General features: G+C 36.2%; 1 pseudogene; it reads right to left on the bottom strand.

Annotated features, from left to right (window-relative positions):
- Nucleotides 1-4050: 4050 nt before the first annotated feature.
- Nucleotides 4051-4832, bottom strand: LOC111740409 (annotated as a pseudogene).
- Between the last annotated feature and the right edge of the window lie 20609 nt (nucleotides 4833-25441).

Here is a 25441-nt window from a genome sequence, read left to right as displayed (position 1 = left end):
CCGCCACACTTAGAAGTTACAGAGTAAAGATATAAACACAGTGTAATCAGGCCAGGAAAGAATAATGGAGAATTTCACGTTGAAGGCCAATTTGTAACATACATAATCAGTCCTTTCACAAAAAACACACTCATCTAATCTGTTAATATATAAAGCAAACAACGATGAAGGAATTTTCATGTGGAATCATTTGATAAGGTCAATGAAACATGGCATTGACTAAAAAGCTCTTAACTAAGGTAGGGTTACCAGATTTAACAAGTAAAAATTCAGTATGCAATACTTGGGACATACATGAAGAAAAAATTGTTCATCGCTGATCTGAAATTCAGATTTAACTGTATTTCATGTATCTTAATTTGCTATATCTGGCAATCCTTACATAGAAGGAATCAGGGAAGGCGTTTCAGGTGATACTTGAGCCATCATGAAGAATTACTTGAAGTTAGCTAGGTGAAAGTGTGTGAAAGGGTTAGGTAAGGCATTTGAGGCAGAAGCATGAAGACAATAGTTGGAGGATAAATATGGCCGAAGGATAGAGTGTGAGAATGTGAGAGAGCAATGAAAAATAGGGGTGAGCTCTTCAGTTTATCTAGAAAATTAACTTCTAACTTCACAATGGTAACAGATAAAAGGAGCATTATTTTACTTGGATCTCCAACCCTTTCTCCAAGTTCACAGTCAAGTCCAACAGGTGTAAACACAGCAGCACTTGTGCAAAACAGTTGCTTAAAAGAATACAAAGCTCTGCTCTGTCCAAAATTCTTTCTCTTGCTTCAGAAATTTCAACAGGTTGCAGCTTGCTCTGTGAGAGCTAATTAGCCTTTGATTTTCTCCATTAAGGAATCCGATCACTTTTTTTTCAACACGCCACACTCTACATTCTATGCAACTGTTTCCAACTGTCAGGATTTCGGGTCTCAATGTAATTTTATGGCTAGAGTAGGAAATCTGAGTGCTCCAAAAGGAAAAATTTCACCAATAACTTATGGTTGATGATAGAATCAAGTGCCCTTTAATGTAAACTGATGTTTGTATTCTGTTTGGATATTGACTTCTGAAAAGTTTTGTTCTCAGTACAAATTATTTGTTCATCATGTTACTAGAATCTCTCAATATGAGGCCTTTACTGTGGCAAATCACACTTATCTTTATTGCCCCAGGAGGGCTTTTCATACAAAGTAAAAATTCCCATTGTAATCACTCATCACAAGGAGTCTCAAAAATTCATTTCAAACTCAGTAAGGAATGCATTTTCAAATAATTTATCTAAACTCTTTAGTTAAAATATAGAGCCAAATTAATGCATTTTGAACCTAAAATGTCTGAAATGAATGAAAACGTCACATGAAAGGTGAGACTTGCTTTTATATAAAAATCATGTGCCACTGTCATCATTAACAATGACTTGTAAACCATTCTGTTTGGAATACAAATACCAAGCATCTATATACAGGGGCAATGTATGAAAATGAAAATGTTCTGTGTTTCATCATATGACATTTTAATCTCTCTAATTCCTTATTTGGTTTTAATTTTATACATGTGTAAAAAAGGAGGGAGGAACTAAAACCGTTTCAACTCTCTCATAAGCCATGAAAAATGTCTTCAAAATAAAAACATTCACTCATACACACACACACACACACACACCCCTCCATCCTCCCTTCCTCTGCAAACACACATTCATTCTACCACTACCACTAAAATCTCAATCATGGGTTATTTTTGATGCAAGCAAAAATTTCCATTTTACTGCTTTACTGCAAAGACCCATCCTGGGATTACCGCCATCTAGTGACAAGTAGGGGTATTTAATTCTCTTATTTTTCAAAACTAAATTGCCTAAAAATTTTAAAAGTAAAATAAAGTGGAAATAAACAAGAAAATAAATATAAACCCTCTGGTAGGACTCTTTAATATACAATATATCTGCCACAGCATTGTTTGACTGTAAATGAAGGTAATTATTTTTGTTTTCAAATAAATGGGGCTTCTTCCAGGTTTCGAGCATATTAACATTTTACTTTGTGATGCAAATGTAAATTATACAGATTATGTATTTCTTTACACCTTAAACTTACTGAAATTTGATTTTGAAATAATATTTCTTTTTTAGTGACTTACCAATTATTTTCAATAATAACAATTTGCTATTTTTGTAGAATGTGCTTACATCTATAACTCTTACCTTGAGAAGTTTGTGTGTGCAGTTTCCTAGATGTTGTCACAAATGATTTCCTTGCATTCATGACTACATAAATATTGCCTTGTATGAAAAAAGTGTTAACATTAGGTCAAAATATTTTAGAATTCTTTCAAAAATATACTATGCTAAGTATATCCTTAAAATCTAGCTATGTAGGAGTTAGAAAGTTTTTTTTTACTAAACAGTACCCTACTATCATTTTTCAGGGTCACACACATAGCAACCTCATTGTGGAAAGTGACTTCTTGTTTAAACTAAGAAACACAGAGATACTGCAGAATTTCAGTTCAGTCTTCTTAAAAATCAAATGCAGCTCTATTAACTATAAATGATAACTTCCACGTAAATGGCTAAATTTTATAAAGAATTAATTACTGTCAAATAGTGTTTATTTAAAAATCATCTGTCTTGACTTTTAAAAATACAAAGAATTATATTTTTAGTTAGTTCACTTTTCCCTAGGGAACAGAATAAACGTTTTTACCATGGATAGTGACTACTCCAAACAGGCAATTTAATCACTTCACCCAGTTGAAGAATTGCTGGGGTGCTTAGGCCAGTTCTTTTGTCTCTGCCAGTAAGGAAAATCCTTAAATACAAATGGGTAGGTTCTGGGTCTCTAGGTTAGCAACCACTTTTCATTTCCCAGAGTCACTGAAACCAAGCATCGTTAGTGTATGTCTTATAAAGTGTTATTGAGGTCATATTAAAATGTTTGTGATATAATGGTTTATCTATCTGAACTAGAAAGGAAAACAAAAGTAACAGATTTCTGAGGCTTAGGTCTTTTATAATTTATTATCAGAATTGAGTTCAAGAAGTATCATACTACTGAGTCATAATATTAGGAATGTAAGGATTAAAATCAGCTGATGCCTTAGAAATACACATCTAATTGATTGGAATATTTGATTGGAGTATGTTTTAAATGATTTCAAATTAAATGCATATGATGCTGATTCAATTACGTTGTTACTTGAGAATTATAAAAATTTATATTCATTATTTAAAAGGAAGCCTATTTTCACCATGTAAAATATTTAAAGCAATAAAAAATAGTCTTTGTTCTTGGTCATCTTTCCTTGTTCTCATATTTATGATTTTACCCCAGAAGTGGAATCTAAGCTGAGAAAATAGTGAGTACCCTTGGTGTACCCTGGATATCATATAATGTGGTTTTAATGTATACAGATAAAGAACGTTATAGAAATTATGCAATGGTTTATCTTAGTAATAGGGAAGTCCAATTTTTATATTTAATGTAAAAATAAATGAGACATTAAAATGATTAAATTGAATAAGCACAGATACCTCAAACATCAGAAGTAAATTTTCTCAGCTTGATTTCTTAAGTGGCCGTTGCTTCATCTGTATTATGGGAATCTTAAACTTTAAAAAAGAGTAAATTTCCTAACTAAGATATTAATATAGTAAGAGTAATCACTAGAAACAACACTTTGCTTTAGTTAGACAGACACAAAACATTTTTTTCAGTTGTCCAGGAATAATCAGGGAACATTATAGTAGAAATTTAGAGGGCATTCATTCAATAAAAGATTTATTTCTCCAAATATGTATGTTAGGTTCTTCAATTCTGAGCTAGATATTTTGCTTCCAATTTAAAATGTATGTTTTGAATTCATTCAGCATTTCTTATTTAAAATCCGTGTGTAGGTTGGGAGTTAGGCTACAGTAATTCATCAAAGAGGAAACTTCCATGTGTAAAATTTAGAATGGTAGATTTTGTCGTAGTATTCTGCAAAAGCAGTGAAACTCTATATTATTGTATTCTGTGGCATCATAAGGCAAAAATTAGACTGAGAAGTATTTTTTTTTTGAGATTTGATGTCTGATCTTATTTCTTTGTTACTCTTGCAAAATCTCAGTTTTGACTGGACTCAGAATTAGAGGTAGAAGCTCTTACAGAGGAAAGTCTACATTTCTTAGCAATCTGTTCCTGGCATTTCTCTTTGGCCTCCTTCATTCTCTTGGCCAAAAGTTTAGCATATTCCACAGCCACTTTCTTATTTTTCTTAGTATGCTGTTTCTTCAGTGCAATACGCCGACGTTTATGTTGCAAGATGCGTGGAATAACAAGACGCCGGATCTTGGGTGCTTTAGTCCTAGGTTTCTTACTTTCTTAGTTTTGGGACTTTCTCACAGCATATTGGCGGACATCATCTTCTTCAGAGAGACTGAAAAGTTTGCAGATTCTGCTAGCTCTTTTCGGCCCTAGGCGACGAGGCACAGTAGTATCTGTGAGACTAGGAATATCTTTCTCCCTTTTTTCACAATGACCAAGTTGAAAAGAGATTGGCAATCGCAATGCAACCCTGAATAGATTTGCACTTTATTTCTCCAGTCCTCTTTGGTCTATAACAGGAACAGGTGGATACAGCCACGGGTCAAGACACCCTGCTTCACAGGGAAAACTTGTTTGTCCTTCTCATCACTGATTCGAACCACATAACCCTTCCATTCTTCACCCAGAGCGCCAGCAGCAACTTCTGTGGCCATAGGCTTCTCATAAAACGTACAAAGTTTGTTCATCATCCACTTCAATGTGCTTCTGGCAGCCAGTGGCTGGGAAAGAGCTGAAGCATCCTAAAGCACCCTGAAGCATCCTACCATCTCTGAGGTGCCACGAAAAAGAGCTGAGAAGTAATTCTTAAATTTAAGACAAAGACAACAAATTTAAAATCAGGCAACTCTGGCTAAGTAACCTGAGGCAATTAAGTTCAGAGAAAATGTTCTGAACCCATTGACTGAGACTCTGATAGAGAAACTGTATTAAGAGGATTGGAAGCTCTTAAAAATGAAAAATCTCACTGTATGACTAAAAATAATCTCCAAGTATGTCGTGTACCTGGAACTAATATAACATTATACATCAACTGTAATCGAAAAATTAAAAGAAAAAGAAAAGAAAAAAAGAGTAAATTTAAAGATGATATGATATCATGGGGAACTTTGAGGTAAGCTCAGATTATGAAAATAAACACATTCAAGAACAAATATTTTAAAATGGCATATATATATATACCTATTTATACACTATCAGGAAGGTTAAAGCCAAGGGAGGAATGAGAATTGTAAAATTAGAAGAAAAAATTAAAACCACCAAAAATGCCTTTTAAAACAGTCATATTTGGAGTAAGAACAGAAAAGTACTACACTGGTGTGTTACTCAGAGTTGGGATGTTTATTTAAAATGCAGATTCCTCCCCCATACTAAATGAATCCAAATATCCAAGAATGGACCAAAGAATCTGTACTTTAATTAAACCCCCAGGTGAACTTGTTTAATTTCTTCAAAGTAGAAAGTGAATATAATTTTTAAAATCAAATAATGCTAAAACATATGCAGTAAATAATAGTTCCCTTGGCTAACCCATTCCCAAACCTTCAAACTTCCTCCTCAAAGGTAATACCTTTCATATATTTTAGTCATCTCTACTGGCATTTATCAACACATTTCTAAATAATATACTTATATTGCTATTTCTTGATTAATCACTATTAAATATTACCTTTTGACTTCCTCTTACAGTACATAAGAATGTAGGTCCCTTACATGCCCATCCTTATTCTTTCCCCTCCCCCACACTCCCAGTATAGTTATATCACAATTTGGAAAAGATCAGTATTCAATGTTTACATGGTATGATCATATGCATCTTATTCATAGTTGAGCTAATTAGTGTACCGTGGTAACATTTCCCTTCTCTAACAATTTGTTGTTTTCCCAGACATTAATAATTGCCTCATATATGCTTAGATTTCAGTGTATTTATTGCTAATTCTACCCAAACATTCCATCACGGTCTCAACACTATTTTCCACATAAGCAAATCCGTCAGATAATTCCTCAATCCCTATTTTCCCAGAAGTCTTCCCTCATGGAGCCCTTTACTTTTCTGCTCTGTTTGGGTTAGTTTCTCTCCAAGTCAGTTGCGTGTCTATTGTTTTAGGAATTCTCTTTGCCATCATTCTGTGTTCCCTTAATCTTCCTCTTTCCTGATTTACTCCTTTATTTTGGGAGACCATATCCTCCAGACACTTTCTGAGTGCTGCATAGAACATACTTTTTGAGTCTTGACATATCTGAAAATATATAGCTACCAATCAGCTTTGTAGTATCTCATTTTTAACTTGAACGGGAAGCCGAATATCAGCAGATATTTACGGAAGGCTCTTGCCATTAAAAAAAAAAAAAAAAAAGGAAAGAGAGAGAGACCAAAATAAAGAAAGAAAACTTGGGGAGCGGAGAAGCCAAGGCTTGGATTAGGAAAAAAACTTTAAAATATATAAATGATATGCTTAGACAGGTGAGATAAAGTGTTGTGGCTAGGGAGAAAAAAAGCAATATACTATAAAAATAATAATCAGTGCCCAAGACTTAAATCCTGGAAATGTAAAACATGACCAAAATAGAAAATCAGCTCTATAATTAATCTCTGGTTTGTGGATCTTACATTGTTAGATACAGCCTAGTGTTCTCAAGGTTTAGTGTACCTGAAAATCACCTGAAACTAGGTTAAACATGATGGGATACACAGAGATATTTACCCATTCTTCTCTCCCTAAAATTCCATTAAAATAATATTATGGGAATTTTTTAAGCCTTAATTGTGACAGAGATCAAAACAGAGAAAGGGAAATAAGAGAAAATAAAAACCAGGCAATGAACAGAAGAAAACTTTACAAAAATTATATTACTATCTTCAGAGAAATAAAGGAAAATGGAAAGTGGATAGGGGTGTGGTAACTTACGTAACCTATGGCAGAGAATAATGCGTGTAGGCTTACTTCCCACTGGTCTATTAATGCACAGCTTCCTCCCAAAACTTGTTAAAGTCTCTTCTGAGTTCTTTGTGTCTAGAGGTTGTAGATTCTAGGCTTCAATGTTGGCTGATTGAGCAGTAAAGCAAGCAGATCCACAAATGTCAGTATTTAGAGTTCTTGAAGAACTGATATCTTAATTTTGATGAAGTCTAATTTATTTATCTTTTCCTTTATAGTTAATGCTCTTTGTGTCCTGCTTAAGAAATCTTTGCCTACTCCAAGTGGTCATGAAAATATTTTCCCATGTTATATTCTACAAGTTTTATTGTTTTACCTTTCACACATATTAACATTTTCAATCTTCTGAGAATTGATTTCTTTTCATAATGTGAAATAAGGGTCTTATTTCATATAGATATCAAAATGACCCCTTTATTTAAGTAAAATATTCTTTCCCCATTGCACTTCAAAACTGTCATAAATCAAGTGACCATATATGTGCATGTCTGTTTCTGGATTCTCTATTTTAGTCCATTACTCTATTCATCTATACATGTACCAATACTATACTATCTTAGTCAATATATATTAATGATAGGTCTTGATATATGGCAGTATTGTTTTATTCATCCTGTTAACCTAAAGGTAAAAGGGTTTTCAAAATGAGAGCCAACAAGCATTTATTTGGGATAAAAAATAATAGCTAGTCAGGAATCACTGATTTAAATAGAAGCCCAAATAGTGGCCTGATTAGGAGACAAAGGCAAGGGGTATTTATGAGAAAGGAAAGAGGTACAATTAAAAGAAGGCAGGCATTTCTATTGGTGCAGATAACATAACATAATGATGCTAATTCTAAACAACATTTTAAGTTTCGGTCCAGTAGTCCTCAGTGCTGTAGTCACATATCTGCTTTCTTGTTATCTTTGCAGACAATTCTTTGGGACACAATGTTGTTTAATCCAGTACAAAGGCTGTTTTGCCATATTTTAACATTTCAAAGGTTTGAGGCCTGAGATGTGCAAGGCAGTTCCTCTGGGATGATAGCTCCGACTCCATTTTAAAGTGGCTCCATTTATTACTTTTTGACAATTTTCTTTAAGGTTGCTTTACTTGGCTATTCTAGGGCTTTTGCATTTCCAATATAATTTTGAGAATCAATTTGTTAGTTTCTACATAAAGCTTGCTGGAGTTTTCATGGGGGTCGAAAAATGTCTGTTTGCAACGAATTGGCATCTTTACAATTTTGAGTCTTTCAATTCACAAACAAGGTATATCCTTCCATTAATTTTGGTCTTCTTTAATTTTACTCAATAATGTTTTATATCTTTCTATGTAGGGTTCATGTACATCTTTTGTTAGATTTGTTCTTAGGTATTTGATGCCATTATAAAAAATTCATTTTCTCAAATACTAATGTTGATTGCTTTTTGTATATTGATCTTGTATCCAGAGAATTTATTAAATTCACTTACTATTTCTAATGTGTGTAGATGTTTTTGGATCTTTGTTATAAATAACAGCGTCATGTACAAATAATAATGCCCTTATATTTTCATTTCTAACTCTTTCACCTTTTATTTCTTTTACTTGCTTTGTTGCACTGGTTGGAACCTCCAGTACAATGTTGAATGTAAGCGATGATAGCAGGTATTCTTGTCTTATTGCCACCCTCAGAAAAAAAGCTTTCATTATTTCACAACTTAACATGATCTTTGCTATAAGGTTTTGTTTTGTGTACTATTTATCAGATTAAGGAAATGTTCTTCTATTCCTGGTTTGCTAAAAGTTTGTGGGATTTTTAAATCATAAATGGGTGTAGAATTTTAATTCTAACCCATTTTTTCTAATTTCTCCTTCTTTTCTCATATCTCCTTCGTTGAATTTTATTAATTTAATTAATTTATAACAAACCGAATCATTTTTCTCACAAAAAGTTAATTTTTATTATTAGCATGGATTCAATAGTCAATAAGTTTAAAGTATTTAGAAAAATTGTTAAATACACCTTGGAAAAGACAGTTCTCTTAAAATTAGAGCTATCAAATTGTTGATACATTACTTAAATAAATTTTTGAATATCATTTTACCTTTGAATTCTTGGAATGAAACTTGGCCATGATGATTATCTATTTTATTATATATCACTGGATTAAATTTTTTAATGTTTTAAAAGAATTTTTCTTTTGTGTGCATCAGAAAGGTTAATCCATAATTTTTCTTATTGTGTTCTTGTCAGACTTAGTTATAAGTGTTATTCTGATCACATAGAGTGTATTGGGAAACATTCTCTCATTTTCTATTTTCTGGAAGAGTTTATGTGACATTGGTACTACTTCTTCCTCAAATGTTTTGAAAACTATACTGTTGTCTGAGGCTGGAGTTTTCTTCAGGGGAAAGTTTTTAATTGCAAATTCAATTTCTTTAATAGACATAATGCTATTCAAATGTCTTGTTTTTTATATCAGTTTTCATAAGTTGCATTTTTCAAAAAAGTTTTCTATTTTATCTCAAGTTGAAATTTATTGCCAAAAGGTTAAAATACCTTGGTATCTTTTTAATATCTGTAAGATCCTATTCTTCTTTTCATCTCTGATATTGGTGATTTGTGTCTTTTATTTTTGTCTTGAGCAATTTTGAAGGAGTTTATTGATTTTATCAGTCTTTGCAAAGAAGTAATTTTGACCTATTGGATTTATTCTGTTATATATCTTCTTTCTATTTAATTAAATTCTGTTTTTGTCTTTATTATTTTTCCACCTACTTTCATTGAGTTTAATTTGCTGTTCTTTTCCTAATTTCTTGAGATGGATGCATAAATTACTAGATCCTTCCTCTTGCCATTGTCTCACATTGGTGAACTCAGTCAGAGGTCAACCAATACATTTTTAGTTGAAAAGCATTTTGACAAAATTTATTAGAAATTAAAATACTCTTTCACCTAACAATTCTAGTCTTAAGATCTTTTTTCTATAGGCATTATTGCAAATGTGTACCAAGAAGTATGTGCAAGGATAGTTACTGAAGATTGCTTGCAATAGCAAAAGGTTGGAAACAATCTAAATGTCTACTAATAAGGAACTGACTAAATAAACTATGGTCTATCCATACAACTACAATACAGTGTAGGCATTTAAAAATGCAACAGATCTAGATTTACCAGAAAAAAAAAATGTCCAAGATATATTATGTGAAAAAGCAACATGCAAAACAGTTTTATAGTATGCTACCATTTACATAATATGCTATTATTTGTGTAAAAGTAAGGAATACAAATTTACTCATATGTGTATATGCTTGATGGGCACAGTAAAGCTCTTGATAGATACATAGAAAACTACCAAGTGGTGAAAAAATAAATCTTGAAGACATAGATTAACTGAATTTTCCTAAACCAAATGAATTAGAAAACTTTCACATTTCTAGTTACATTTTTACAGATAAAATAAAGAAATACTAGCTGGATAATTGGCTGAATACTAATTAGTGGATCAATATCAACCACAAGTAAAGTTTCTGTATTGCATTACAGTATCCTATCCTCCATTCTGCTCAACATGGATAGGAATTACTTGGATGAGAACATAGATTACAAACTCAGCAATTTTCATTATATCATAAAACTCATAAAAATAGCAAATACATTGGATTGTTGGTTGGTGTTCAATGTTCTTGTCAGCCAAAGTTAGCTACATTCCTTAAATAAGCATTTGGACAAAAACAGAACAGATAAGAGGAATTGCTATAATTGTCATCAATTTCACATTTCAAATTATTTTTTGAATATTTATTATTTATTCTATACCTGCTAAGAAGAGTGAATTTATTGAATTCTAAGTCAAATGTAGATTGTTAATTTTTTAAATCTTGATAAGAAAGCTTATTACATGATTATTTTTCATATCTGCTTATAAGCATTTGAGGATTTTTAAATTTTGTTATTTTTATTACAAAAATGATAACCGAAAACATGTTTTGGGACTACTAAACAAATTTTATTAGATAACATAAAAATACTTAAAATATATAAAATAGAAATATCTCAAGGACAATGAAGTAAAGAGACTTATTTCACCTCAAAAACAAGGATTTGCATCTCTATCGCTCAGTATGTATTAAATCATACAAACATTTGTCTATTTCCCTGTTTTGAACCTAAGAAAAATCATGTTTGGGTGTTGGAAAATATGCACAGTATTTTTATTTCAAGATCGATGATTCTTTTTTTAAATTTATTGGATGACTGGATAAAGATGAAATACTGCCTTTTAAGACTGATGATTCTTTGAATTGCCTTATATGTACTCATCACATGGTCAAAGTAGGACCTAACTAGTTGGCAGTTCTTTTTAGATTTAACTCTTATCAGTCATAACTGTTTCTCAATGCAGACTTTCAGTACAGCAGAAGCAATAGCACACTTAGAAGAAAGGGCCATCTATCATTTCTTTGTGGGAGCATCACAAGCCATTAAAACAGACAACAGTTAGAAAAATAAATCTCTGCATAAAGCTTTTACATATAAGTTATTCATCTCAAAAGAGTATCGACATAGGATATTATAGGATTATTTTATTTACATAAGGTTTTACATGTCATTTCCCCCATCAGACTTTTTGAGTATACTCTCATAATGTGACCCTTCTTGAGTTATAGTCACTTGTCCTATAGCCAGTAGCAAGATGTCCCCAATAATGACATAGAAAAGCACTGACCAGTGAAATGTCCAAACCATGCTCCATATCTGCCATATATTTGATTTGGCTTATTGTTTGGGAAAAAGTTAAGACCATGAAGTATATATTATACATAAAAAGGAATCAATCCAAAACAGAAATTTTAATGTTTTCTCTTTATTAATGCCCTCTTTTTGGTTTGTTGCTTGAGAAACATGATTTGCCTGTAGATATCATATGATATTGTTAGGAAATTTTAAGATCTAATGAAATATTTTTAATGTAGGAGAAATGCCAACAGTGTCAAGCCTAAAACTGTAAAGAAATCCTGTCAATCCTTAAGCCCAACTTATGACTCATTGAGATAAATCTTGACCTTATTTGGGGCATTTAACTGACATGTTATGTACCGGTACAAGTTATACTAAATTACATTTGTTTAGAGAAAGATATTGGATCTGCAAATTAAAATTCCAGTGAAAAACTGCTGTGTTGCTTTCTCCTAAGGAGTACATAGTAAGGGCCTTTTACTTTCCACAGTGATTTCAAGGTTTTTTTTTTTTAATTGAGGTTTAGTTGAGTTATTTCAAATTTTTAACATTATTGGCAAAAATTTTAATTGTATACATTTTTTTAAAAAAACTTTTTTTATGATAATGCTAATGTGTAAAGGTCAGTTTTTCAAAATGTTTGTGCAGGGGTTTGTCATTTTATAAATAATTCATCTATGAAATATCTTATTAAGTTTAGTTCTCTACCTGTAATTAAAAGTGATCCTTTAAATTCTACTAGAGATGCAATATTGCTAGCACTGATAACTATACCCTTGTTACCTGGTTCTCAAGTGAATGGAGGGCTCCTGTTTGCTTGATGTTTACTCAGTTCCCACTAATATGAATAGGCAATCCACAAGAATAAGAAAAAAATGTATAGGTCTGGAATATGAAACACCAACTCAATGAGTTAATTCTGCAAAGAGATGTGAAATTCTTCCTGACACTACAAGAATAGCAATTACAGTCTTTGGTAAACCTGTGGCAGCCTGATCATGGCTGGCCACTTCCTGCTTGAACAAGTTTGTTCCTGACTGCCACCCCGCTACACCTCCATGTCCCAGGACTCTCCGGCCGACGTCAGTTTTCTCATAGCTTTCCAACCAATCAGTGTTTTCCTTCCTTATATCTGTAGCTGTGTAGGAATGTGGAAGTACGAGGCTGTATAAAACTGCCTGCCACGTTACGATGGGGACTCAGCCTTTGGATAAGAATCCATTGAGCCAGTGCCGGTATAAATAAACGCTGCTTCCTGTTTATAGCTTCAGTGTCCCATCTCTCTGTTCGAGAATTCTGCAGCATTTCTGGTGGCTCAACCGGGATTCAGAGATGGTGGTTTTTTGCCTCCCTTGTCTTCGGGGTCTGGATCCAGGGATACTGGGAGAAGTGGACTTCGCCTGGTGCGCCAGCAGACCTATTGTCTGTAGGAGAGGAAGACTCTTCCAGCAGACTGGGGCAGTGGCTCCATGAGTACAATGGAACCCAGAGAGGCACAGGAACCAGCCCAGGAGCACTGCCTGACTGAGTGGTAAGGACCCAGGTCCCAGAAATAGCTTGTCCATTAGAGGACAGAAGGGGAGTCTGATCAAGTCCTGAGGTCACCCAATTACTCTACATTTGTTAGAGGAAACCATGACCTCTCAGGTACATAGGGCAGAGAGTGGAGTGTGTTTGGTGTGGATTTGCATGTGATCGAGATGTGGCCTTGCTAAAAAGTGAGAGTTGAGCCCCTACCCAAAGGTCCGTGGCGAACCTCATACGGTTTAAAGTGGTGTCACTGGATCCGTGAGGAGATTATTCCAGTGATCCAAGTTGGGGGTTTATACTGATCCACCAATTGCCAAGAGGTGCCTGAAAGTTCCCCATGAGGGGAGTGGCTGGAGACAGGCAAAGCGAATCTCTATGTGTGAAACACCAATCATGGGTGGAAGGATGGGTGGACAACAGAATAAACAGATATCTTTAGGTTGTATGCTTAAGAATTTCAAAAAGAGTTATTCAGGAGATTATGGAGTTAAACTCACCCCACAGAAACTCTGAAACTTTTGTGAGATTGACTGGCCCTCTTTTGGTGTTGGGTGGCCAGCAGAGGGGTCTCTTGATAAGGAAGTCCTTGCAAAGGTCTCTCAAGTCATTACCAGTCAACTTGGCCACCCAGACCAATTCCCTTATATCGATCATTGGGAGGCAATAGTTCACACCCAACTCCCTTGGTTGAGAGTCTGTCTAGAGGAGAATTGTAGAGTCCTCCTAGCCCAAGCCTTGGCACCCTCCCAAGGTCAATTGAAAGAAAAGAAGGCTATGTTGCCAGCAGATCCAGAAGTCAGCCAATCTTTGCCTTCCAATGGGAAAGCCCCGAAAGCAGAGACAAGGGCCAGTTAACATGGACATGGATGCCTCAGGGGTTCAAGAACTCCCTGACCATCTTTAGGACAGCTCTAGCCTCAGAATTAAATGCCTACTCAGCAGACCAACACAGCTGTACGTAAATCCAGTATATAGATGACCTCTTCTTAGCAGGAAAGGCCTATGAGGAATGCATGGAAGAAATGCATCTACTCCTCAATCTCCTTTGGGAAGCAGGTTTCAAGGTTTCTAAAAGCAAGGCTGAAATCTGCCAAGAAAGCGTTAAATACCTTGGCTTCCACCAGTCACATGGGCAGTGCCAACTTGGCCCAGAAAGGAAACAAATGGTCTGCTCGATTCCCACCCCTACCACCTGGCGACAAGTCTGCGAATTCCTCGGAGCAGCTGGCTTCTGCAGAATCTAGATACCTAATTTCTCCATCTTGGCCAAACTCCTCTATGAAACCACAACTGAAGGCCTTTGAAGAAATCAAACGGGTACTCACTTAACGCCCCCCAGACTAGGACTCCCAGACTTAACCAAATCTTTCGTTCTGTACATACATGAGTGCATGGGTGTTGCAGTAGGGGTCTTAACCCAGCTGCTAGGATCTCGGCACTATCCCACGGCTTATTTCTCCAAACAGCATGACTCTGTAGCCCAGGGCTGGCTACTCTGCTTGCGAGTACTCACAGCCACAGCCCTCCTTGTGTCAGAGGCCGACAAACTGATTATGGGGCAAGAACTGAAATTTCGAGTACCATATTCAGTAATAATATTACTGGAGTACAAGGGACATTGGATAACCAATGCCCGGATGGTCAGATACCAAGGAATACAGTGCGAGAATCCACGCATCCGCCTAGAGGTAGTACGAACCTTGAACCCAGCCACCTTGCTACCCGTTGGGCACGGCCAGCCAGACCACAATTGCATTGAAGACATGGATGAAGTGTTTTCCAGCTGACCCAACTTGACAGACCAGCCCCTCAAGGACCCTGATGTAGAATATTGCACTGATGGTAGCAGCTTTGTGAGGGGAGGAGAATGCCTTGCAGGATATGCTGTGGTGACCCTACATTCCACTATTGAGGCAAAACCTCTGCCTAGGAGAACCTCAGCACAGAAGGCAGAGCTCATCACCTTGACCCTTCAGCTGGCAGCAGGAGGGTGATAAAGGCATACTTAGAGTCAGTGTATGTACTAAGTATGCCTTTACCACCCTCCATGTACATGGAGCCCTGTACAAAGAGAACAGTGTAATTAATTCTGGGGGAAAAGACATAAAATATAGAAAAAAATTCTAGAATGCTTAGATGTTGTGTGGGCCCCCAAGAAAGTAGCAGTCATGCACTGAAGAGGACATCAAAAAAGGGACACCATTACGGCCCAGGGCAACCTCAGGGCAGATCGTGTTGCCAAACTGGCAGAGCCGAGGAGATGGCCAGCCCTACAGCTCTAACTGCTTCCCTGTTTCCCAGTCTCTTAGCCGAATGGGACTCCAAGTATTCACCTCAAGAAGAAGCCTGATTTAAGACTGAAGAGGGGAGCCTCCTCCCCCGTGGATGGTAGAAGTTCAAGGACAGGCGAATTGTAGTCCTGAGACCCTAGCCCCAGCTTTTGTCAAGCAATTTCACCAAAGGATTCACCTTGGTCATACTGCCCTAGAAACCACTCTGGGCTGGTACTTCTACATCCCCTGGCTCTCTAGCATCTCCTGACCGGGGTGTGAACAGTGTGAAGTCTGTGCCCGCAACAACCCCAGGAAAGGGCCGTGTGCCCTGCCGGGGGTCCAAAATATCGGTAGCACCTCCTTTGAGAAACTCAAAGTAAACTTTACTGAAATGCCTCAATCACGGGGCCTCGAGTATTTCTTGGTCTTCATATGCACCTATTCTGGTTGGGTAGAGTCTTACCCCATCCGGACTGAGAAGGACCAAGAAGTAGCCAGACTGCTCCTCTGAGAAATTGTTCCATGATTTGGCTTACCAATTACCATTGGCTCAGATAACAGACCAGCCTTTGTAGCAGAAATAGTGTAGCTACTAGCCAATAATTTAAATATTAAATGGAAATTGCATACCGCCTATTGACCACAGAGTTCAGGACAGGTGGAATGCATGAAAAGGACCCTTAAGACTCAGTTGCGAAAACTATGTCAGGAGACACACCTACACTGGGATGAAGTCCTCCCCATGGCACTATTAAGAATCAAGTCGGCCCCCATCTAGAAGACGGGGTTCTCCTCCTACGAAATCCTATATGGGCGGCCACGCCACTCATCAAAGGACTACAAGGAGACCTCAAGGAAATTGGTGAATTGACTCTGAGACAACAACTTCAGGCCCTAGGGACCACCTTCCAGACTCTCAACCAATGGGTTAGGGAAAGGCTGCCTGTCAGATTAAACACTGAAGTTCATCCCTTTAAACCAGGAGACTCCACCTGGATAAAAGAGTGGAATATTCAACCCCTAAAACCCCTGTGGAGAGACCCCTTTATGTCATTTTGTCTACCCCCACTGCAGTTAATGTTGCTGAAATAACACCCTGGATACATCACAGCAGACTTTAACTCGCAGCTTCAGAGTGGGAATGTGTTCCAGACTCTTCTGAGCCCCTCAAGGCAACCTTCTGGAAGAAAATATTGACTGCACCGACAGACCAAGGGTAAGACATTGGCCCCGCTTTGGTCACAGCGGAAGCTGACCAAGCTATGCGTGGCAGAAGCCTGAGGACAACGTCTCTTCAGGATGGGACTCTAGTAGCCTCTTTGGAAGCTGGTTCTCCTCTTTTGGTGGCTTTAAGACCTTAATTGGGATAGTACTCCTCCTCCTCAGGACCTGCCTCCTCCTCGGGACCTGCATACTCCTCGCATGACTATTGCCTCTTGTTATCTGGTCAACTACTTCCCTCATAGAGGTTGTAGTAGAAAGAAAAACTGCAGCAAAAGTCCTCATGATATGGAGGTACCAGCCCCCAACCCAAGCATTTAAAAAAAAAAGGAAAGAAAGAAAGAAATGATGCTCTCTGACCCAGTCCTGGGTCCAGGCATCCTAGGGGGAAATGTGGCAGCCCAACCCTGCCTGGCTATTTCCTGCTCGAACAAGTTTATTCCTGACTACCCCCAACCACCACCGCCCCTGTCCCAGGACTCTCCGGCTGATGTCAGTTTTCTCATAGCTTTCCAACCAATGTTCTCCTTCCATCTATCTGTAGCTATGTAGGAATGCGGAAGTATAAGGCTGTATAAAGCTGCCCGCCACGTTACAATGGGGGCTCAGCGTTTGGATAAGATTCCGCTTTGCTGGTGACGCCAACAATAAATGCTGCTTTTTGCTTATAGCCTTGATGCCCCATCTCTCTGTTCGAGAATCCTGCAACAAACTAAATAGAGGTTGAAAGGAATGAAGATTGAAGAAAACAATTTATCTGTCAAACTCTGGTAATAAAAATCACGAGAATTTTTATAATTTCCTTGAAAAGTTTTGATACTATTAATGTACTGCAATGTAATCACAATACTAGAGAACAATGAAAAATGCTAAATTTATTTATTATTATATTTGTATTAAGTTTATTGGGATAACATTGGTTAATACAATTATATAACTTTCAGATGTACATTAAAATTTGACATCTGTATATTCTATTGTGTGTTTACCACCCAAACTCCAGTTTCCTTCAGCTACCATATATTTGATCCCTTTTACCCACTTCACCCTCCCCCAACCCCCTATGGTCGACACCCTTTAACCATCTACCTACCCTCTCCTCCCCCAACCCCTACACTTTGGTAACCACTAGTCTATAGTCCATGTCCATAAGTGTCTGTTTGTCGGTCGTTTTTATTTGTTACTTTTAGGTTTATATCCCACATATGAGTGATATCATATGATTTTCAACTTTTTCAGTCTGGTTTATTTTGCTTAGCATGATTATCTCAAGGTAAATCCATGATGTCGCAAATGGCAGTATTTCATCTCTTTTTATGGCTGAGTAATATTCCATTGTATATATGTACCACAGCTTCTTTAGCCAATCATCTATTGTAGGACATTTCGGTTGTTTCCATGTCCTGGCTACTGTGAATAATACTGCTATGAACATCAGTGTGCAAATATCTTTTCCAATATGAGTTTTCAAGATTTGGGGGTAAATACCCAGTAGAAGGATTGCTGGATCATATGGTAGATCAATTCTTAGTTTTTTGAGGAACCTCCATATTGTTTTCCATAGTGGCTGCACCAATTTGCAGTCTCACTAGCAGTGTATGACAGACCCTTTTTCTCTGCATGCTCTCCAACATTTGTTATTACCTGTCTTGTTGATTATAGCTATTCTAAGAGGTGTGAGATGGTATCTCATTGTGGTTTTGATTTGCATTTCCCTAATAGCTAACGATGTTGAGTATCTTCTCAAATATTTGTTGGCCATTTATATGTCCTCTAGGGAGAAGTGTTTGTTCAGGTCCTCTGCCCATTTTTTGATTGGATCATTTGCTTTTTTGTTATTATTGAGTTGTATGAGTTCTTTGTATATTTTGGGTATTAGGTCCTTCTCGGGGGCGTTGCTTGCAAATATATATTCCAATGGCTCACTCTTTACCATGCTGACAATTTCTTTTGCTGAGCAGAAGCTTTTTAGTTTGATGTAGTCCCATTCATTTATTTTAGCTTTTACTTTCTTTGTCTTTGAGGTCAAATTCGTAAAATCCTCTTTAAGTCCAAGTTTAGTTCCTATGTTTTCTTCTATGCATTTTATTGTTTCAGATCTTATATTTAGGTCCTTAATCCATTTTGAGTTAATTTTGGTGTGTGGTGATAGTCTAGTTTTATTCTTTTGCAGGTGGCTTTCCAGTTTTCCCAGCACCATTTATTGAAAAGGCTTTCCTTTCTCCACTGTGTGTTTTTGGCATTTTATCAAAAATTATTTGCCCATATAAATATGGGTTTACTTCTGGACTCTCAATTCTGTTCCACTGGTCCATGTGTCTGTTTTGCTGCCAATACCATGTGTTTTGATTACTGTAGCTTTGTAGTATAATTTGAAGTTGGGCAGAGTGATGCCTCCAGCCTCGTTCTTTATTCTCAGGATGGCTTTGGCAGTTCGGGGGTCTTTTGTGCTTCCATACAAATCTGATAATTTTTTATTCTGTTTCTTTAAAAAATGCTAATGGGATTTTGGTGGGGATTGCATTAATTCTGTATAATGCTTTAGGTAATAAGGTCATTTTAACTATTTTGATTCTTCCCATCTAAGATCACGGAACATCTTTCCATTTCTTTGTATCTTCTTCGATTTCTTTTAACAGGGGCTTCTTGTAGTTTTCATTACCTAGGCCCTTCACATCTTTGTTAAATTTATTCCTATGTATTTTATTCTTTTTGTTGCAATTGCAGAAGGAATGATTGTTTCCACTTCTTTTTCTGACACTTCATTTTTAGAGTATAGGAACGCTATGGATTTTTGAACGTTGATTTTGTATCCAGAAACTTTACTGGATTGGCTTATTGTTTCTAGTAGTGTTCTTGTGGAGTCTGTAGGGTTTTCTATATAGAGGATCATGTCATCTGCAAATAGTGACAGTTTGACTTCTTTGTTTCCTATTGGGAGTCCTTTTATATCTTTCTCTTGTCTGATTGCACTCTCTAGGACCTGCAATGTTATATTGAATAACAGTGGTGGTGATAGTGGACAGCTTTGCCTTGTTCCTGATCTTGGAAAGTTTTTAGATTTTCACCATTAAGTATAATGTTGGCTGAAGGTTTGTCATATATGGCCTTTATTATGTTAAGGTACTTTCCTTCTATACTGATTTTGTTAAATGTTTTGATCATAAATGGATGCTATATTTTGTCAAAGGCTTTTTTTTGTATCAATTGATATGATCATATGATTCTTATTTTTTAATTTGTTTAAGTAGTGTATCACATTAATCGGTTTGCATATGTGGACCCATCCTGTGCCCCTGGGATGAAGCCTGCTTGATCGTGGTGTATAATCTTTTTAATATGTTGCTGTATTCAGTTCTAGTATCTTATTTAGGATTTTTGTATCTGTATTCATGAGAGATATTAGTCTGTAGTTTTCTTTTTTTGTGTTATATTTACCAGGCTTTGGGATCAGGGTAATAGTGGCCTCATAAAATTAGTTAGGAAGTGTTACTTCCTCATTGACTTTTTGGAAGAGTTTGAGGAAAATAAGTATTAAATCTTCTTTGAATATTTGTTAGAATTCACTGATGAAGCCATCTGGTCTTGGACTTTTACTTTTTGGTAGATTTTTGATGATTGTTTCAATTTCCATACTGTTGATCAGTCTATTTAGATTTTCTAGTTCTTCTTGATTCAATCTAGGAAGGTTGTATTTTTCTAAGTACTGGCTCATTTCTTCTAGGTTAAATTAAATTTGGTGTTATATACTTTTTCATAGTATTCTTGTATGATCCTTTGTATTTCTGCGATATCAGTAGTAATTTCCCTTCTTTCATCCCTGATTTTGTTTATTTGTGTCCTTTCTCTTTTTTCTTTAGTGAGTCTAGACAGGGGTTTGTCAATTTTATTAACCTTCTCAAACAACCAGCTCTTTGTCACACTTATTTTTTCTATTTTTTTTTGTTTTCAATTTCATTTAATTCTTCTCTAATTTTGATTATTTCTCTCCTTTTGTTGAATTTAGGCTTCATTTGTTCTTTTTCTAGTATTTTAAGATGAAGTGTTAGATTGTTTATATGGGTTCGTTCTTGCTTTCTGAGATAGACCTGTAATGATATGAACTTTCCTCTTATTACTGCTTTTGCCATGTTCTAGAAGTTTTGACATGTTGTACTATCATTATCATTTGTTTCTATGTATCTCTTAATATCCCTTTTCATTTCTTCTCTGACCCTGTTATTGTTCATTAGTATGTTGTTTAATCTTCACATATTCGTGGTTCCTCCTACTCTCTTTTTACAGTTGATCTTCAGCTTCAAAACATTATGATCAGATATTATCGTTGGTATGATTTCGATCTTATATTTGTTGAGGTTAGTTTTGTGTCCCAGCATGTGGTCAATACCTGAGAATGTTCCATGTGCCCTAGAGAAGAATGTATAGGCAGCAGTTTTGGGATGAAAGGCTCTGTAAATGTCAATTATGTAGTCTCTCTAATGTGTCATCTAAGGATATTATTTTCCTATTGATTTTCTGTTTGGAAGACTGTCCATATCCGACAGTGGGGTATTTTGGTCCCATACTACGATAGTGTTTCGATCTGTTTCTCCCTTTAGTTCTGTTAGTAATTGCTTTATATATTTTGAGACTACCTGATTGTGAGCATAGATATTAACAAGTGTTAACAAGTGTTATATCTTCTTGGTGCATGATTCCCTTTATCATTATGAAGTGTCCCTCAGTAATTTTCTTTACCTTTTTTATTTTGAAGTCTATTTTGTCTGATATTTGTACCATTGCTCCCACTTTTCTCTGAATCATATGCTTGAAATATCATTTTCCACCCTTTCACTTTGAGGTTATATTTGTCTTTGGAGCCAAAATATGTCTCCTGGAGGCAGCATATGGTTGAATTTTGTTTTTTGATCCAATCTGCAATTCTGTGCATTTTTATTGGTGAGTTCAGTCCATTTACATTTAGGGTGGTTATTGAAATATGAGGTCTTCTTATAGTCATTTTATCTTTGCTTTGGTAGCTCAGTGTTTCCATTGCTTCCTTGTCCTTGTGTTTCTGTTTTGTTTTTTGTTTGTTTGTTTGTTTGTTGTTGTTGTTGTTTATTGGCTTTTGTAGGTTTTCCCTCTGGATTTTCTTTTCTTAGGTTATATACTTCAATACTGAATCCTCTGTGTGTGGTTACCATTACAAATATGTAAAGGATAGTTATATATACACAGTTGTCCATTTTCTTCTGTGCGTGCATTATCTCCATTTCCCTTTTGAATTTGGATCTTTGAATCCTCCCCTTTTCAGTCATTGTTATCTCAGTTTGTCCCTATGTATGCTGAATGTTCATTACTATCTTGTTACAACAATTCTCTTCTTATTATTTAAGTTTATAATGCCCTGTTCTTAGTAAGGGTTGCACTCCTCTGCTTCTATTTGCCTAATAGTCACCTTACTCCTAATTATGCGGGGTTTTTTTGTTTTTTGTTTTTTCATTTTGGAGCTGACTCCTTTCAGTATTTCCTATAGTGCAGACCCTGTAGTAGAAAATTACCTCATTTTTTATGTCTGGAAAGGTCCTAATTTATCCTTCATATCTAAAGGAGAGCTTAGCTGGATGCATTATTCTAGGCTGGTAGTTCCTTTCACTTAATAGTTTAAATATTTGATTCCTTCCTTTCTGGCTTGTAAGGTTTGCGCTGAGAAGTCCAAGGATGACCTAATGTGTTTTCCTTTATAAGTTACTGTTTTCTTGTCCCTGGCTGAACTGAAAATTCTGTCTCTGTTGTTGATTTTTGATACTTTTAATACAATGTGCTCTGGAGAAGGCCTTTTGGGGTTGAGATAATTGGGTGTTCTATTGACTTCTTGAATTCCAAGATCCAGCTCATTCCTTAGATTTAGAAATTATGGTCAACTATTTGTCTGACAATGCTTTCTAGTTCCTGCTCCTTTTCCTCGCCTTCAATAATGCCCATTATTCTTATGTTTCCTCTCCTAATGGTACCATCTAGTTCTTGAATTTCTCTTTCATTATTTTTCATTCTTCAGTTTCTCTCTTCTCCCTTCTAATTTATTTCTAGATTTTTGTCTTTAATATCACTGATCCTTTCCTCCATTTGGTCGACTCTATTTCCCAAGCTTGCTATTTCATTTTTCAACTCTTACAGTGTGTCTGTGTGTTCTCGTTTTAATTTTTTGTTTTTTTATCTCTAGAAGATCTATTCTGTTTTATTTGAGGGTTTCAATCTCCTTGCTCTGCTTATCCAGGTGTTTTTTCAATTCCTGAAATTATTGATATGACTCGTTTCCGATCTCACTGAGTTGTTTCCGAAGTACCATCCTGAATTCTCTATCATTTAAATTGCATATTTCTATGTCTGTAAGCTTATTTTCTGGAGATTTTTCTCTTTCTTTCTGAGATGTCACCTTGGTTGTTCATGGTGTTTAATGGGCTATTTTTCTGCCTGGACATTAATGGAAGTGTATTCTGTTGTATTTCATGAAAGAAGATTTATTATATAAAGGTCCCTCTTTAGCCTGCTGCTAAGAAGGCGCTTTTCTTTTGGTTTCCAGTAGGTGGCATCTAAGCCTCTTGGATTCCTGCTTTATATAAAGCCTTAAGAATGCCTTTTTATTTTCTGATAGATATTTATTCACAGCCGCTACCCTCAGTTTCAGTCCTTGTCAGTGTTAGCAACAGTTTCTGTAGCGTTTGCTCAGATTCCCCTGGAGCTCCGGGGTGTTTGTTTTCAGAGAGTATGGGGTGAGGGCCTCTCTGGGTTGGGGTTTGGGGGCTGCAGCTCAGCCTTGGTTTTGCTATCGCGGCTGGTAAAAATCAACTGTTGTTTTTCTGCCATCCAGATTCTCTGATTTCTGCCCTGATGACTGGGCCCTGCTGCCAGCTTGCCATGGGGAGCTCACAGTGTTCCTGGGCAGGGCTGTTCAGGGATCTCGTGGCTCCTTCTCCCTTCCCCCTCCTCCTACGGTAGCTCCAGTGGCTGTGAGAGGTTGCTTCTCTATTTCTCCCAGCCCACTGCCCGACACCCGGGTTCTGACCTGTGGTAGCTCTTATGTGCAGATTCCATGCTCAGACTTGCTGGTGTGCAATTTGGGTGTTTTTGTTGTGTTTTAGATGTTCAGCTTATTGTTGTTTCTAGGGGAGAGATCTTGGGACATCTCTCACTCCATCATGTTTCCAAATACCCTCTTTACTATGATTTTTAAAGAAATTTTACTTACTCTGTCAAATCCTGGTAATAAAGGTCACCAAAATATTTTTTTTTTTTACTTTTTCACTTTATTTATATTGTGGGGTGATGAAGAGGTAACTTTCTTAAATCTGCAAGCATTAGCTTTTTTTTTTTTTTTCATGAGGCCTGAAGAAGTTTTGGACAGAGCTGAAAGTTGAGGAGAAACTTAGGTGTTTGGGGAAAAACTGTAATGTAAAGAGAAGTACTGTGTGAGTTCATGTAGCTTATCTTTTTTGAGTTAAATTATACAATGCCTGTATTACAGCCATTTAAGACCATAATGAACTCTTTTTTTTTTTTCCTTCTCATGGGGGGAAAAATGAGTTTATTGAAAGGTAGTGAAAAAAGAAAGGAGTTAATGAAATGAACTGAAATTAAGTGAAACATAATCATTCCTTTCTGTCTTTTAGAGGTGTTGAGAATAGCTACAACTGTATCTGCTCTCAGGCTGAGCAAGGCCTGGTAGGGAAATATATTCTACCTCAGCCTCTCCATGGACCGATGAGAGCATCTTGTGTTCTGAGTCATGGAAAGGTTGACTTACTCAATCCCCCAACATGTAAGTAGAGACAGAATTGCCCAGAGATTTTATTCATCTAGCTAAATCCATCTTTGTAAAGATGATTATGGAAATCCAATTACTCTAGAGTTTAAAAAGTGTATCCCAAATATACTATGCAGACTTCTTTTTTTTAATTTTATTTGATTAGTTTCAAGTATAATTGGTTATTCATTCTAAAGCAAGTACATTGGTTAGACACTTATATAGTTTATAAAATGATCCCCCTAATTGCTCCTTCTCTCCTCTGGTTTTCCACCTAGCCAATACATTAATGCTAACTGCTCCTCATCCCTGACCATCTATCAACTACTAATTTGTATTTCTTTAACCCTTCACCCCATGCTCCCAGCCTCCTAGTTCCCCTCCACTCTGGCTGTCACCAGATTGTTCTCTATATTTGTGAGTCCATTTTTTAATTATTTTGTTCTTTTTGTTCCTTAGGTTCCACATAAAAGTGAAATCATGTGGTATTTATCTTTCTCTGTCTGACTTATTTCACTCAGCATAATAACCTCTAGGTCTATCAATGTCATTGCAAATGGTACGATTTCATTATTTTAGTGGCCGAGTAATATTCTATTGTATATACAAACCATAACTTTTTTATCCAGTCTTTTGTTGATGAACATTTAGGTTGTTTCCATATCTTGGATATTGTAAATTGTGCTGCCATGAATATTGAGGTGCATAGATATTTATGAATTATAGCTTTGGTTTTCTTTGGATAAATACCTAGAAGTGGAATTGCTGGTCAAAAGGTATATCCATTTTTAATTTTTTGAGAAACCTCTAGACTGTTTTCCATAGCAGCTGTACCACCAACAATGTATGAGGGTTCCCTTTTCTCCACATCCTCACCAACACTTGTTGTTCTTTGATTTGTTGATGATAGCCGT

The sequence above is a fragment of the Pteropus vampyrus genome, unplaced genomic scaffold (genome assembly GCF_000151845.1).
Source record: "Pteropus vampyrus isolate Shadow unplaced genomic scaffold, Pvam_2.0 Scaffold63, whole genome shotgun sequence".
NCBI lineage: Eukaryota > Metazoa > Chordata > Mammalia > Chiroptera > Pteropodidae > Pteropus > Pteropus vampyrus.
This window is presented reverse-complemented; position numbering and strand designations above follow the sequence as displayed.